Source organism: Xenopus laevis, chromosome 3L (assembly GCF_017654675.1).
Source record: "Xenopus laevis strain J_2021 chromosome 3L, Xenopus_laevis_v10.1, whole genome shotgun sequence".
Classification (NCBI taxonomy): Eukaryota; Metazoa; Chordata; class Amphibia; order Anura; family Pipidae; genus Xenopus; species Xenopus laevis.
In genome coordinates, this window is record NC_054375.1 from 68,952,766 (window position 1) to 68,967,255 (window position 14,490).

Below are 14,490 nucleotides of genomic sequence, written 5' to 3' on the forward strand. Positions count from 1 at the left end.
AGGTGTTCTATTGCCCTACACATGTGCCCACTGTATCGTTGAGTTGCCATATGTTAGGAAATGTAGGGGGGAAGGAGGATATCTCCAAAAAAAATTTCGATCTTTTTCAGCCTATCACCCTTAAAAAAGTAAAAGACACCAGCGTTTTTTGGGACTTAGAAAAAATGTAAACTTTTTTTTGAAGCAATCCCTATCTATTCTATTGCACTTCGCCTGGTCTGAGGTGGCAAAGGCAAGTCTGCGCAAGAGGTAACGTTCAGTAAAATGCGCAAGTTAGTGAATTAGCGTAGTTACGTCCCTTCGCCTGGGGTAAGGGTGTGAAGTAGCGCTAGAGTAGGTCCACTTTGCTAGCGAATTTATGGCAGCACCCGTTAGTAAATCGGCGAAGTAACGAAATTACGTCACGCTGGCCAATTTGCTCTAGCGTAAGCCGCTTCGCGCTTTAGTGAATGGCAATTTTCTATTTAGGATTACCCAATGGCACATACTACTAGAAAAGCATATAATTGTGAAAATGGTTTATTTACATGAAGCAGGGTTTTACACATGAGCTGTTTTATGCAATATCTTTTTATACAGACCTACATTGTTTAAGGGTATAGTGATAAACTCACAAGCACATATATTCCCATGTTTCCCCCTAAATGAGGCACAAAAAATAAAATGTCCAGTAGTCCAAGCTGCTTAATGTTAAAGATTGAATCCACTACCCTCACAATCTTAGTGTAACCTCAGGATGAATATTCCCTAGCCAGTGAGCAAATCTAGGTTAAAATGGCAGAATGGAGCTGTTCCCAGCAGTGGAAGAGTTAAAGGCTTGATTCCCCCCTCCTTCTCCACTCCCACATGAGCCTGTGTGTCAGTCACAAGCAGCAGCAGCAGCATCAGGACCCTGTGTGAGAGAGAACGTGCAGCCTGCAGCATCACAACACACTCAGCGTCCGCTTTACACATATCACACTGCTGAAACAGCCTACCACAACTTCTTAGGACTCACTTCTGTGTCACACACTGAGGTAAATGATCTATTCAGTAACGTGCAAGACGCCCTGCACCCCCTTACATGTGGCTTTAGTTTGATCCGCAATATAAAAGCAAAGCAATAGAAAATTACAGCTGGAATTTCCTCACACAGACCTTGGCCAGACGTGCTGTCATTCCAGTATATACAGAGCATGTTGATGCCTGTGTTGTGCTTGGGCAGCAGCATTGAGTGGAGGTGATTTGTGGCAGCACCTTGCCTTCCCTCCCACCCCCCAAGCTGTGCCTCCCACTACTACTCGGTTTGAGATTGAGGTGTGGCAGGGCATATTCAGGTCACAGCCATTTTTGTCTTTCGCCCCAGTTGCAAAGTAACAGCCGGGGGTCACTTTGCTGCTCCAAAGGACTCACACGGTGTCCTTGATTGTCATTCGCCGGGATCTCCTTCCTCCCTTGCCCCTGCCCATCTGGGGGATAGTAATGGATGGGATGTGCTGGTCCACCTCCTATTTGTGCCGCTAGATTGGATATTCAGGGAAGCATCCTGAGCTGGGAGCCAATGGGCTGCTAGATCCATGCTTGGCCCCGCCTTCTCACTGGAGGGATGCCGGAGAGGCTGCAGTCTGTGATGCTCCAGTTCTAACAACCTGGTGTCATCCTCATCCCAGTCTCCCCTGTAACGAGAGCACAAACTTGGGCACATGAGCCATTGCTGGGTGAGAGGAGCCTTGACAAGCCGTATATAGGTACAGTGAGCAATAAGGATCAGCTGAGAGACTGTACACATTGCCCATCTCTTCTCTATCACTGCACATAGGGGTCTGTGCTGCTGCTTCTCTATATGAGGAAGGAAGCCAGGGACCACTTCCAGGCTCCAAGGCAGCAGGACTGAAGGACTGGTAGCTCTCTGCCAGGTAAGCACTTAATTGCTCTACTATGTTTGGGATGTCCATTTTTCAATCTGCCAGCTGCTGCTGTACTACAACTCCCAGGATCCTCTGGGCAGCTATGGGCTGTAATCTGTAGTCCAACAACAGTAAAGGGGGGTCGCAGGTTCGACATACCACTGGCATTATTTCTATAACCATTTGTTTTCTGCCAACAAATACTGCTAGTGGAGTAGTAGGCAATCCATGCAGCACAAGTTATTACTATGATCAGCTGATTAATGCCAGTTTCTGGATCTCCTTTCCATTAGCAGATTAAAAATGCACAGAAAAAGGTGAAAATCTCAGTTGGATTTACATACTCAAGGACCCCTTTCACACACCCCAATCTGATATCCCTTACTGATTAATATAATGAGCAAGGTACCAAATCATGCAATCTCCTTGGGATTGGGAAAGCAATATAATCACCATACAACTTGGCTTTCCATACAACTGCTCTGAGTTTCTCTTTTACTTGACATGCTTGCTTAAAAAGCCCGGTGATTACTTAATTGCTGTTGATTGCAAGTGTCAACCATCTGACATCTGCTGCCTCTTCAGCTCTGTGCACTAAAAGGCTTTAAATGCTGAGTTGCTAACACCCTAAAACAGTATGGAGCTCCGAAATCCTTGGATGGCAAAATGCATTGTTAAGCGCATGGGTCCTAGGGCAGGATTTGTGCAAATCAATGGATCTGGCAAGGGTTGACTTGGGGGTACAGGATCACATTTAGAGCTATAGATTTTTCACTGGAAATGGGTCATAATAAATCCGTGTGGGGCTATTCTTGCCTTTAGTCAGCAAAATGAATAATGATATGCAGGTGTTGAAAGAGAGGGAAAGCAAGACAATGTTCTGTAGATCTCTAGAGGGCATTACACTGCCATTAAATATATAAAAAAATTATGATCTGAAAAAAGGAGCAACAGTGTTCTGGAAACAATATATTTTTAGCCCTATCTGCCCAGCAAAAAAAAAAAATTCTCTTTATAGCCCTATGTGACAATATGGCTAAATGTAACTTTTTGTGGAGCACTGGAGCGAGGGTGAGGCTGATACTGCATGGATATAGCATAACATTGTGCTAAGATTTTTTTGTGAGATTGTGTTGGTGAGTAGAGTGTTTATGTGTAGTTTGCTGAACAGGTTGAGGAAATCCACAGCTGCCATATAGCTATAATGCACTACATATATTATCAGAGAATAACCCATTGTGGCCCAACCCCTTCCAGTAATAAGGCAATGAATTGCATATGTCACAAGCTAATGTTACTTTGTAAGTGCCCTAGTGCTCAAGTATATGTAGCTACCGATCCTATGCCACACATACCGCTAAAAGTTTCCTATATGGTTATGAAAGAATTTAGCTGCCTGTAGCTTGCCCTAATTAAAGTGCTGGGAGACATGAAAGAGACCATATAATATGAACACAGTGCAAAAGCATAACAGTGTCATAATGAGCTAAGCATCCAGTAGATGGTATCTATACAGGTATGGAACCTGTTATCCAAAATGCTTAGGACCTGGGGTTTTCCACATAAAAGATATCTCTGTAATTTGGATCTTCATACCTTAAGTCTACTCTAATAGACCAGTTTTGCTTCCATTAAGGAGTCATTATATCATATTTTGGATCAAGTATAAGGTACTGTTTTATTATTACAGAGAAAAAGGAAATCATTTTTTAAAAGTTGGATTATTTAAAATAGAATCTATAGGACTGTAATTCTGAGCTTTCTGGATAACAGGTTTCCTGATAACGGATCCCATACCTGTACCATGTTTCTAGGTCACTATGATATCAAAAATAACCACTGATTGTAAGGAAAAAAATCCTTGCTCGTTATTATTGAAAATAAATAGAGCTATAAACAGACCTAGAATAATGTGGACTGTGTACATAAAATGTATTCATTGGAAAGATTTCAATCTATGATCCCATCATCACTGATACAAGCTGCTACCACTATTATTTCTTTGACCCAGCTGAATGATAGTGTCATATGGGGCGCACTAGTGCAAAATCTCTTGGTAAATTGTAGCTGGAAAGCTTTCCAGGAGCAGTTCTAAATGACCGCTCACGCATATACACACACAACAGTTGGCTGGAATATGCAAGCAGATGTTAGTACACAAATCAATCTCCTCCTTTGATTGTCACAAAGATGTATCTTCTTTCTCTTGCTTAATGAACAGAATTATATTTCTGACTAAAGTGACTAAAAGTGTGCATTGCTAGTGCACTTGTTTTGGTATTTTACATGCTTTTTAAACCTTACCCAAACATATACCCAAACATATACCCAAACATATTTTAATTATGCTGTAAACGTATTAATGTGCTGGTACACATATCTCATGTTGTGGGCCCATAATCTGATTAAAGACATGTTTGAGGGCCAAATTATATTGAAATTATGATGTCATAAAATGAGCTCTGTGGAGCCCATAGGCAGACTGCGAGACCATAAAAATGCCCTGGAGAGCTGCATTTGGCTCATCAGTCAGTTTTAAATCATGCTCATTTTGAAATTACAACATATGGGATTTCTGAAACATTTATTTAAATATTTTCTTCTCTCCCTTAAACTGTATAAATCTTTTGTTGGCTTTACCACAAGGACAAAAGGACAGTGATTCAATAGCTTTATGTGTGTTAATGACATGTGTGTGTACTGTATGTTAGAATTAGAAGTCATTAGTCATGCTGTAGCAGAGAGAAGAAAGGACACCATCAATAAGCTGTACATTCTTTTTAACACCACATCTCACCACGTTTGAATTACTTAAAAATCGGCGTTATTTTATGTGCAGTTTCTGTTTGGTTGTAATCCAGCAATTTTTAAGTAGGCGTAAAATGTAAAACTCCACAGGAAAGAAATTTGAGTTATATTTAAGAGCATACATCTATGATTCTTGTCATTGTGAGAATATAAGTGTTTGTCAGAGAGCAGTGCTAATTGCTACGGGGCATAGGGTAACGACTTGGAACATTATTGCACTAGCAAAGTCGTGTGCTGGCTTAATAGAGTTATTTCAGTACATGTAATTTAGGTTATACCAAAATGGCTGAAGCAGCTGAACAGAGATGTAGCTTAACACAGAAAGATGCACATTAAACAGCATTTACATTGTTGTAAAGTATACTGACATGGCTGAAATTATCATCTCAATTATTTAGCTTTTCTGATAAACTGCATCCTAAACTTCATAAACCTACTGTATATAACAATTTTACCAAAGGTTTGTTGTTTTTAAGTAAAGGAAAGGTTTCCTTTTTTTGTTTTAGAATCACACAACAGTCTAAATCAGGCATGTCCAAAGTGCGGCCCGGGGCCAACTGCAGCCCGTTTTCAAATTTACACTGGCCCTCAGCCTCCATCATGAAATTAATAATAATGAGGCCCCCCAGCACAGTGCGATCAGGAATCCCATAGCAGTAATATTAAGGCACATTAGTGTAATGATATGGTACTTACTGGCACGTAGAGATGCACTGTTTTCTCATACTTCTTTAGGGCTGAAGGTGTCAATAGACATACTGATGTGCCAGTGAAGTAAACTAAAGAAGTATGGTGTCACTATGTGACCCCACACATTTTGACCTCACCAAATCTGGCCCTTATTACAAAAAGTTTGGGCACCCCTGGTCTAAATCTGTATTATTTAAATGCCTGTCCATTATTTTCTTTTATTATCAGAAGCTTTTATGGTATAGTATCTGTAATATGCAAGAATATGCAAGAATTGTTGCAAAATCTCAATTCCACATATAGTTAAGGCACAGACAACAACTCCTATATCTGCTCCCACGTAATGCTGGGTTGCTGCACTTCTTGTTGATTGTTGCCCCTCCCATTAAAGCTATTATTAGCTATTTCATGGGTTATTTCCTTCTGACTGTAAATCTTGAACGCTACATATATATATATATATATATATATATATATATATATATATATATATATATATATATATATATATATACATAAATATATTAACTTTACTTTTCTCTGCTTTATGGATTATAGATCAAGGGGTATTTTGATTTGTTAAAAAAACAACAACAGTATTTGCCCACTGACTTAAGTAGCGAACCCATGGTTATTGCTTGTTTCAAGTCATGGTGGTGCCCTCTTGTTGTTTCAATTCATGTAAGTAATCTTTAAAATATAAACAAAAGACTCCATGTACCATCTGCTTAGAGAAACAATTGCAATAAAGTATGTAAATTATATTTTGTTATTATAATTGTTATGTGCTAGATTTATAATTGCACACGTTGTGCTCTGTATTCATTATCCAGCCAACCAAGTATCTGTAAGGCGTGTTTTAAATATTTTTGTATCTAAGAAAGTTCATTCCTTATTATACTCAAGGGAATATTCTGCACACCTCTGATTATTTGTTTACCACCAAACTTCAAGTTTTAACTTGAAGCTGTTAGCGGCATTCAATTCACCAGAGGTGAATGGCACATTCCCGTGTGTAGATTGTGTGTGCAAACAAGGTGTTACTGGAAATTAATTTTCATTGCAGGTCAGCAAAATTGTGCATGGAAAATGTGATTTAAGTTTACCTGCACTAATAATGTTGCATATGTTGTTTATTCAAGATGACAACCCTGATGATGTCATGTTGTTGTCTAACTTGCTGAATATTATTTTCAAGTACACTTAAAAATATAGGACATGTCGTTTATACTTTTCTATACACAGAGCACACGTAAACCTGGGATGGGTACTTGGAATGACTGTGATTATTTGCTTTTTCTATGCCCAGTCTCTGGTTCCTTTAGGTCTTTTTAAGGTCTCTGTGTTGTCATATCCGCTTCCATTACATCATTCCCTTAAAACACTGGTCCAACATCATAACTCAGTACTAAAACAGTACAGTTTGGTTAATCTAGCATGACATGCCCATGGTTAAAGAATGAATGGCCCTTGTATTCATGGGGAAATCATGCTAGCTGAACCAAGGATCACATACTGCAAACTGATCTAAGATTCATAAATATACTACCCTCCTTATATATCATATAGGGGCAAAACTTTGGCACTTATAATTGCCTGATAATACTTTTAGTGTAAAGTACAGATGTTTGGCTCTTTCAGGATTAAAGCTGATGATTTTCCAAATATTCATTTATACGTGACCTTGTTAAGTGAATATCTGATTGCTACCTATTGCTGTGTTGCAGAAAATTATTCAGTATTCTGAAAATATATTGCTTTTGCATAACAAATACACTTCCATTGCATATTGTTAGTGTTAGCATTAAGAATAACTGCTGCCTCAATATGGAGTAATCAAATATAATATGGCAGAAGTAAAGAAAGCATATCTGGTTACTTTCTCCTTTGTAAGCAAAAGTCATGATGGCCATTTGACCTTGGCGCTGTAGCAGTAGAATGAAGGAGAAAATGAATCACATAAAACTATAATTCTATCTCAAAATGTCCACCTACAGAGTCGCTTTCAGAGACAAGATGAAATAATCTTTGACTTACTGAACTTTGCCATTTTTAGCCAGCTTGCCACTATATCATTTTTTCCAAGACAGCCATTTATCAAGACAGAGTCTTACTAAGCTGTTGAGGAGTTTTTACTGAACTACAGGAAGGTTGTTCAGGTTAAACAAGCACACAAATATATATGTATATATATATATATATATATATATATATATATATCTCTATCTATCTATCTATATATCTATCTATCTATATATCTGATGAGAGAGAGAGAGAGAGAGAGAGAGAGAGAGGGAGGGATGAGATAGCTTGAGTTTGAGTTTGTAACAGTGACAGCAAGCTTCCCTTAGTACAATGTTTATAATCCTTTTAGGAAACGCTTTAATTCATTTATAGCCTCAAGGCCCAATAACATATTCATATATGCTACAAGCTTACACAGCTCAGAAAAAGTCCAAACGCGACTTTTAAACATAGGGCAACAAATGCAGTCAGAGGGTTATGTTACATTACATTTGTTATTACTGGTGCAATAGTATTCAAATGGCTAAAAATAATTAATATATCATGTTAGGTCATAGAGAAATATTTCCATATTAACTTAGTGAATCATGAATTAAAATGTGATTCTTATACAAGTACAAGTTTCGTTAAAAAAGTAAAAATCAGGTTATAGGAATATATCCTCTTCCAACAACAGTTGACAGGATTATGAATGTTATTGAACAAGACCTGCTTACATGTTAGTGATGAGTAAAAAATTAGACTGTAAGTATATAACAGACATACAAAATATGCCATTTGTACTAGGTAGTGTAATTTTGGAATTAAACTATAAGTCCACATTATGAGCCTTTATGAGTAATGCTCATAAAGGCTAGTCATTTTTTATATGAATATCAAACCCAATTACTTAGCATAAGACAGTAAACAGAAAATAAGTTAGGGATATTAATGGGCAGATATATTTGAGGCAAAGTGGCTAACGCTAGCGTCAATTTGCTAACGTTACTTCCTGCAGGGACATTTACTAATGGGCACAGCCATCACTTCGCTAGCTAGCAGTCATTCGCACTCTATCGCCAGACAATACGGATTTTACTGAATGTTATCCCTTTCACCAGACTTGCCTTCTCCAGCTCAGACCAGGCGAAGTGCACTGGAGTGCATAGATCTTCCTCAATCTTCTGTTACTTGCATCATATTTATTAGTGGAAAAAGTCCAAAAAACACTGGCTTCTTTTCCTTTTTACAGAGTGATAGCCTGCAAAAATTTTTTGGGTAACCGGGTTCCTCCATACATTTTCTAACATATGGAACATTAACTATACAGTGGGTTCATGTGTAGGGCATTATAACAACTCTATTTTCCTTATTAAGGTTCCCTGGGCTTGTGTAATGTAATGTATTTGCTGCAATGTATACCAGTGATGTGCGGATTGACCCGGTCAGGTGCGGGTTATACTGGGGCATTACAATGGCGGGAGTGTTATTTCATCATGAAATCTATTACCGCAAGAGTAAATAATGGAACGCATTTTAGGACATCGCCAGGGTAAATCCATGTCCTGTGTGCAATCTATAATGCTAGAGGAATACAATGTTGCCTGCTTTTCCACTCACTCCTTCTCAAAGCAGATGTCACATCTCGCTCCTCCCTCCTCAGCTGTCAGCTCCTGCTCCTCACTCCTGCCTCTTCAGCCATCCGTCCTGGGTCCTCGCTCCTCACTCCTCACTCCTCCCTCCTCAGCCATCCAACTTAGGTCCTTGCATCTCATTCCTCCCTCCTCAGCCATCCGATTTGGGTCCTTGCTTTTCATTCCTCCCTCCTCAGCCATCTGTCCTGAGAGGAGTGAGGCGCAAGAGCTGACGGCTGAGGAGGGAGAAGCTAGGACCCAGGACAGATGGCTGAGGAGGGAGGAGCAAGTACCCAGGACGCATGGCTGAGGAGGGAGGAGTGAGGAGCAAGGACCCAGAATGGATGGCTGAGGAACAAGGCAGGTTTGTTCTAACGAAAATCCACCATCTATTGCTGCTCTCTCTCCTGATTAGGCCACACCAGTCCGACCAATATAATATATGCAAAAAGGAATAGGATGGAGCACACAATTCAGCAGATTTTACTGCAAAATATGTATTAGCACATGGATGGCTAAGGAGGGAGGAGTGAAGAGCAAGAGCTGCGACTAAGGAGGGAGGAGCGAGGTGTGGGTGAGTAAAAAAGCATGCCATGTCGCATTCCTCTGGCTTAGGACAGCGCATGCAGGACAACGATTTCCCCTGACCATGTCCTAAAATGCATTCTGTATGCCTATTCATTTATTACCTGGGCTGGGTAGGGTGGGAGAAGAGCTGTGCAAGGGAAATAAAGGTGCTGGTACCCAGAACGATGCTGCTTTCCATAAACATATAAGCTCTGGCAGCGGTGTCACAGCTCTTGGGGGGGGGATTCTGGGAGTTGATCAACACCTGGATATATGCAGATGGCAGAACCACTGTCTCGACTGATATCCCCGCCATACAGATTTGACCAATGCTGAGTAGCTCTCCTCATGCAGTGCCTGCCCTTAGCCAAGTGTAGCGTGGAAAGATGGACATGCCAGGCCGGCTTACGGTATCTTCCAAGGCTTTGTGTAACTTCAATTTTGTCTGTGGTGTGCGCCCATAGCTGAACTACTGTGTGACTGACTGGCACCTTCTAGCCTGTGGGTAAATTAATTGAAAAGGCTCAGTGTGCTCTCAGCCACTGTCTGTGCTCTTCCAATAAATAAAGGCAGTCGCTGGCACTCCAGCTGTTGTACAGATAAAGATGCTGGATGTTGCAGTCGTACAGCAGCTCTGTAGCATAACAGATTTCCAGCTTCTAGTCCAGAATTGGAGAGGAATAAGTGAAAGCTGCTAGTATCTCTTTCCAGTGGTGGAAACAGCCTTGTTTTGTATTTACCATTAACACTGGCCAGTCTTTCCCCTGTCACACTTTTCCCTATAAATACTCTACTGTGGACTATGTTGGCACTTTATAGTTACACTTTAATGATAGCTCTAGCATTGTTTTCTCTATTCCGGCGTCTTCTGTTTTCTAATCCTATAATCTCACAGTATCTTGTGATATGCCCGTACAAATACATTTAGGGGGAAAAATTTTTGATTTTTTGTAATAAAATCGGACTTTTAAGAAATCACAAATTTTTCGGAATTTATTAAACCCTGAGGATAAAAAAGACAAAAATTAGAGAATCCGGCATCTCAGACCTGTCAAGGTTGCATATAAGTCATTGGGAGAAGTCTCCGTTTTTTTGATATGCGATGGGTTTTGCGCAAAACCCCGACGTTTTCTGAGTTTTTGGGCAAAAAAGCATAAGAAATCTTCTTATTTTCGGATGAAAAATCTGAAAACATCGTGAAAATGATAAAGCAAACGTAAAGCAAAACAAGTGTAAAAAAACAGAGCATTTGATCGGAGTTTGCAGCAAAAAATGTTCAGCTAAAATCGGACTTTGATAAATAATCCCCTGACTGTTAAAATCATTGATCCTGACAAGCTCTATTCTGTTGGTGCCCAAGTGCACATTTATAAAGGGTTGATAAGGCACCAATCCAGTTTCATCTGTCTGGGAGCCTTCCGTGTACCGTATAAAGATTGTTGTTTTTGTGCTTTGTATGCTTGGCTGTGTCATCAGAGGACAGCCTTCTTTAGTGTAGTAGAAAATTACTGCAGAAATGCATTCAACAGGTTGTGGCTGTGTTTTCTGCAATATGGCTTTTTGTGACTCACATCAGTGATGCGGGTGCAGGTTGGGTGCCGTTCCTACAATGGAACCATTTTGTACGTTAGGGTCGGGTGTGGGTTATGGGTTTGCGGGTTAGGGTCGGGTGCAGGTTGAGTTTTTCCTGACTCGCACATCACTAACGTATACGTCCATTTAACTTTAAATTTCCCGCCGAATGCAAATTAACCTGAGTGAAGTGGTGTTAGTCAGAAACGAACGCTAGCGCACCTTCACTTTCAAGTGCTTGCATTGCCGAATTAGTGCAAAAGTAGCGAAATGTTGCCAGCATTCGGTGCCCACGACAAAATTCCGTATTCCAGTGAATTAGCATTGTCTGAACGAATTTTTATCTGGCGAAGTGTAGCAATGGCTGCGAAGTGGTTGCTGGCAATTTTCGCCCTCCAGTAAATCTGCCCCTTAATTGGAAGTGCTTTGTAAAGCATGAACATGCAGAGAATGAACTAAAACCTGCATAACCCAATTTATGGCCAGAATATACACTCAGCAGTTTTATTTTTATTTAGAATATTTTTGTCTAATGAAGAAACAGTCATAAATAATAATTGATAGAGCATAACCTCACACAAGTATCATAAATAGGCTTTTCAGGAGCTCCTTAATGGAAATTCTTATTTAAAGGAGAAGGAAAGTCTGTTTGCACATGGGGGTGCCAAATGTTAGTCACTCCTAAGTGACTGTATTGACCTATCGGGGTTATATGAGTGAGCACCACAGAGAGATTTTCTTCCTGCTTCCTCTTTCTCCGTGCGGTTGCACATGCGCAGTAGAACGAAAAGCCAAACATTAAGTCAAAACTCTGCTATTTCGTTCTACTGCACATGCTTTTGCCCGGGGAAATTTGAAGAAAGAAGAAGCCGGAAGAAGATCTCTCTGTGGTGCTCGCTAAAAAAAAAAACCCCGGCGAGTGCAATTTTCTGCCAATAGGAGCACCGGCCTGGGATTTCAGGTAAGTCAATACAATCACTTGGGGTGCCTAACATTTGATACCCCCAAGTGCAAACAGACTTTACTTCTTCTTTAAAATAAAGTCCACCTTTAAATATTCTTCCAGTATGCTATAGATGGACCAATCCTAAACTACTTTTTGACTCGTCTTTAGTTTTTTCTTATTTATGGTTTTCAAATGATAAGATTTACTATTCTTCTTCCTTTTGTCTGGCAACTGGAATGCTATCTTGATGTCAGGGACACTGGAAACCAAAAAACAACCCCAAGAAAGATTTCCTACAAGATTTCAGATTTATTATTATTTTCGATTGAATCTCTTTATATTCAGGCTCTCTACTAATCTTCTACCATTCTGAAATCCAAAATGATGGCTGGTTGCTAGGGTAATTAATCCCTTTCAACCAGGTAGCAGTTAAAATCCCTGACATCTGCACAATGAAAAAATGGAAATCATTAAAAAAACACAAAGCTAAATGCAGACCAGTTGCACTTTGTCTTAATTATAATAATAGTAGTAATAATGACTTCCTTTTAATCCTGTTTTTTGACAAATTTAGCAACTGTCTACAATATAACCGACTACTAGGTTTTAGTCAGTTTGTATCTAAAATATGACAGCTCTCTATATAAATGTAATTAATCTGACTGATTTAGGTCACCATATTTATTAGTTTGTAACTTCTGAAGTTACTCTGAGAATAGGGCAAAAAAACATCTTTACGACTAAAACATTTCTTCAGGGATCCAAGCAGCATTGTGGGGACAGAGAAAGGCTACACATGATAGCATTGTTTTTCTGTCACATAAATCTTTTGTTAAGTTAGGATTGTAGGGATGATGTTGTGAACTGAATCTGTTCTAGAAGAGCTACCCTTTCAGGGTGAAATTACTTTCTGCAGCATTTTGTAAGGAAAGAATTTGATTCTTTTATTGTCTGTTTTTGATACTCAAAGGGGAAAATGTTCCTACATTTTCTCGCTGCAGTAGTTTTCTGTTTGCCTTCTATGAACAGAAATGAAAAATGACTTGAACAACTATTATCTGAAATGCTTAGGACCTGGGGTTTTCCAGGTAAGGGGTCTTTTGTAATTTGAAGCACCATTCCATAAGGCTACTCAAATACATGTAAGCATTAAAAAAATCAATACAAGTTACCAGCAGCATTGATTTATTCTAGCTTAGTTACAATCAAATACACCATACATTTTTTGGCCATGTCCAAACAATCAAGGTCCCCAGAGAGCATGGCCATTTGGTTCAGATTTTGATAACTGCTCTGACTTTATCAGCATGGTTTCCAAGAAGAGCAATTATTTGGAGTGGAAGAATTAGTATTGTTTCTAGATGATTTCTGATTGCATTTACTAACACAACCACAAAATTTACACCCTATTGGCACAGGCGCTTGCATCCATACATTCTCCTCTATACTTTCACTTTGCACCAAAACATGTTGAGTATGTTCTTCTGAGTGACTGCTTGCAATTCTGAGCAAAAATTATGAATTGCAGTTAAAAACCACTCCCAATACGCAGAATATACCAAGTATTAGTCTGACTTTGTATCATAGACTTTTACCCTATTGAGATGCTTTAACCCCTACCGCTGTAAAGGTGTTTGTAATGCAAATAATTATTTTAAATAAGTAGATAGTAACATGTAACTTTATATACAGAAGACGTTTAGATTTCACAAGTGGGATGTGTTATTTGTCACGAAAATATCAAAGAAAAAATGTTCAATATGTGTCACTTAATCCAAACACAAATTAGCCATTCAAACTATGAATTACATAATAGCAATAAGAGTTGATCTTGAGGTTTGTAATTGCAATAATATTTTTTTAAATTCAATTTTCTGTTCAAATTCCATTGATGTATAGAGCTCACACATAGAGTGATGCCACATTGGCCACTATCACATTGCCCTGATCTTTTTAAAAAGTGAAATAGCAATTCTAAAAGTAAATGCAGAAAGATGTTATACATTTTGTTTCATCAAACACTCCATAAGGAGATCCAGTGGTCATGAAGGATAAAACAAAAAAATGCAATGCATAATTGATTAAAGCTGAGATGTACAAGTTAATTATCCTTCTTCCAAGCATTATGTATGAATTGGAGATGCTACATACTTGCAAGGTTCTAAAATTAGCTCTACTGCATGTATGGCAATTCATATAAAGTACAGCTTGATCATTTAGATGTACAAATATATATTCTTGAAGAACAGCAATTATTGTTTGTGAGTTAAAAAAAAATCATATGCATATTACATTATATAGGAAGAATCAGTCACAGCAATCCATTGGTTAAGGCCAAAGGACATTTTCTCCATTTTCTCAGTTTGGCATAAATGTGTCACTT

At 39.0% G+C, this 14,490-nt stretch overlaps 1 protein-coding gene across 5 annotated transcripts in view; it reads left to right on the top strand.

Annotated features, from left to right (window-relative positions):
- Positions 1–1,541: 1,541 nt before the first annotated feature.
- LOC108711107 (synaptotagmin-1) overlaps positions 1,542–14,490 on the top strand; it is a 308,629-nt gene continuing 295,680 nt past the window's right edge. For 4 of the 5 annotated variants that reach the window (XM_041586368.1, XM_041586370.1, XM_041586369.1 and 1 more), the window contains exon 1: positions 1,543–1,895. The gene's annotated coding sequence lies outside the window, so the exon portion shown is untranslated. Of the gene's footprint in view, positions 1,896–14,490 lie in introns of all 5 variants that reach the window. The other variant, XM_041586373.1, reaches the window with a different exon arrangement.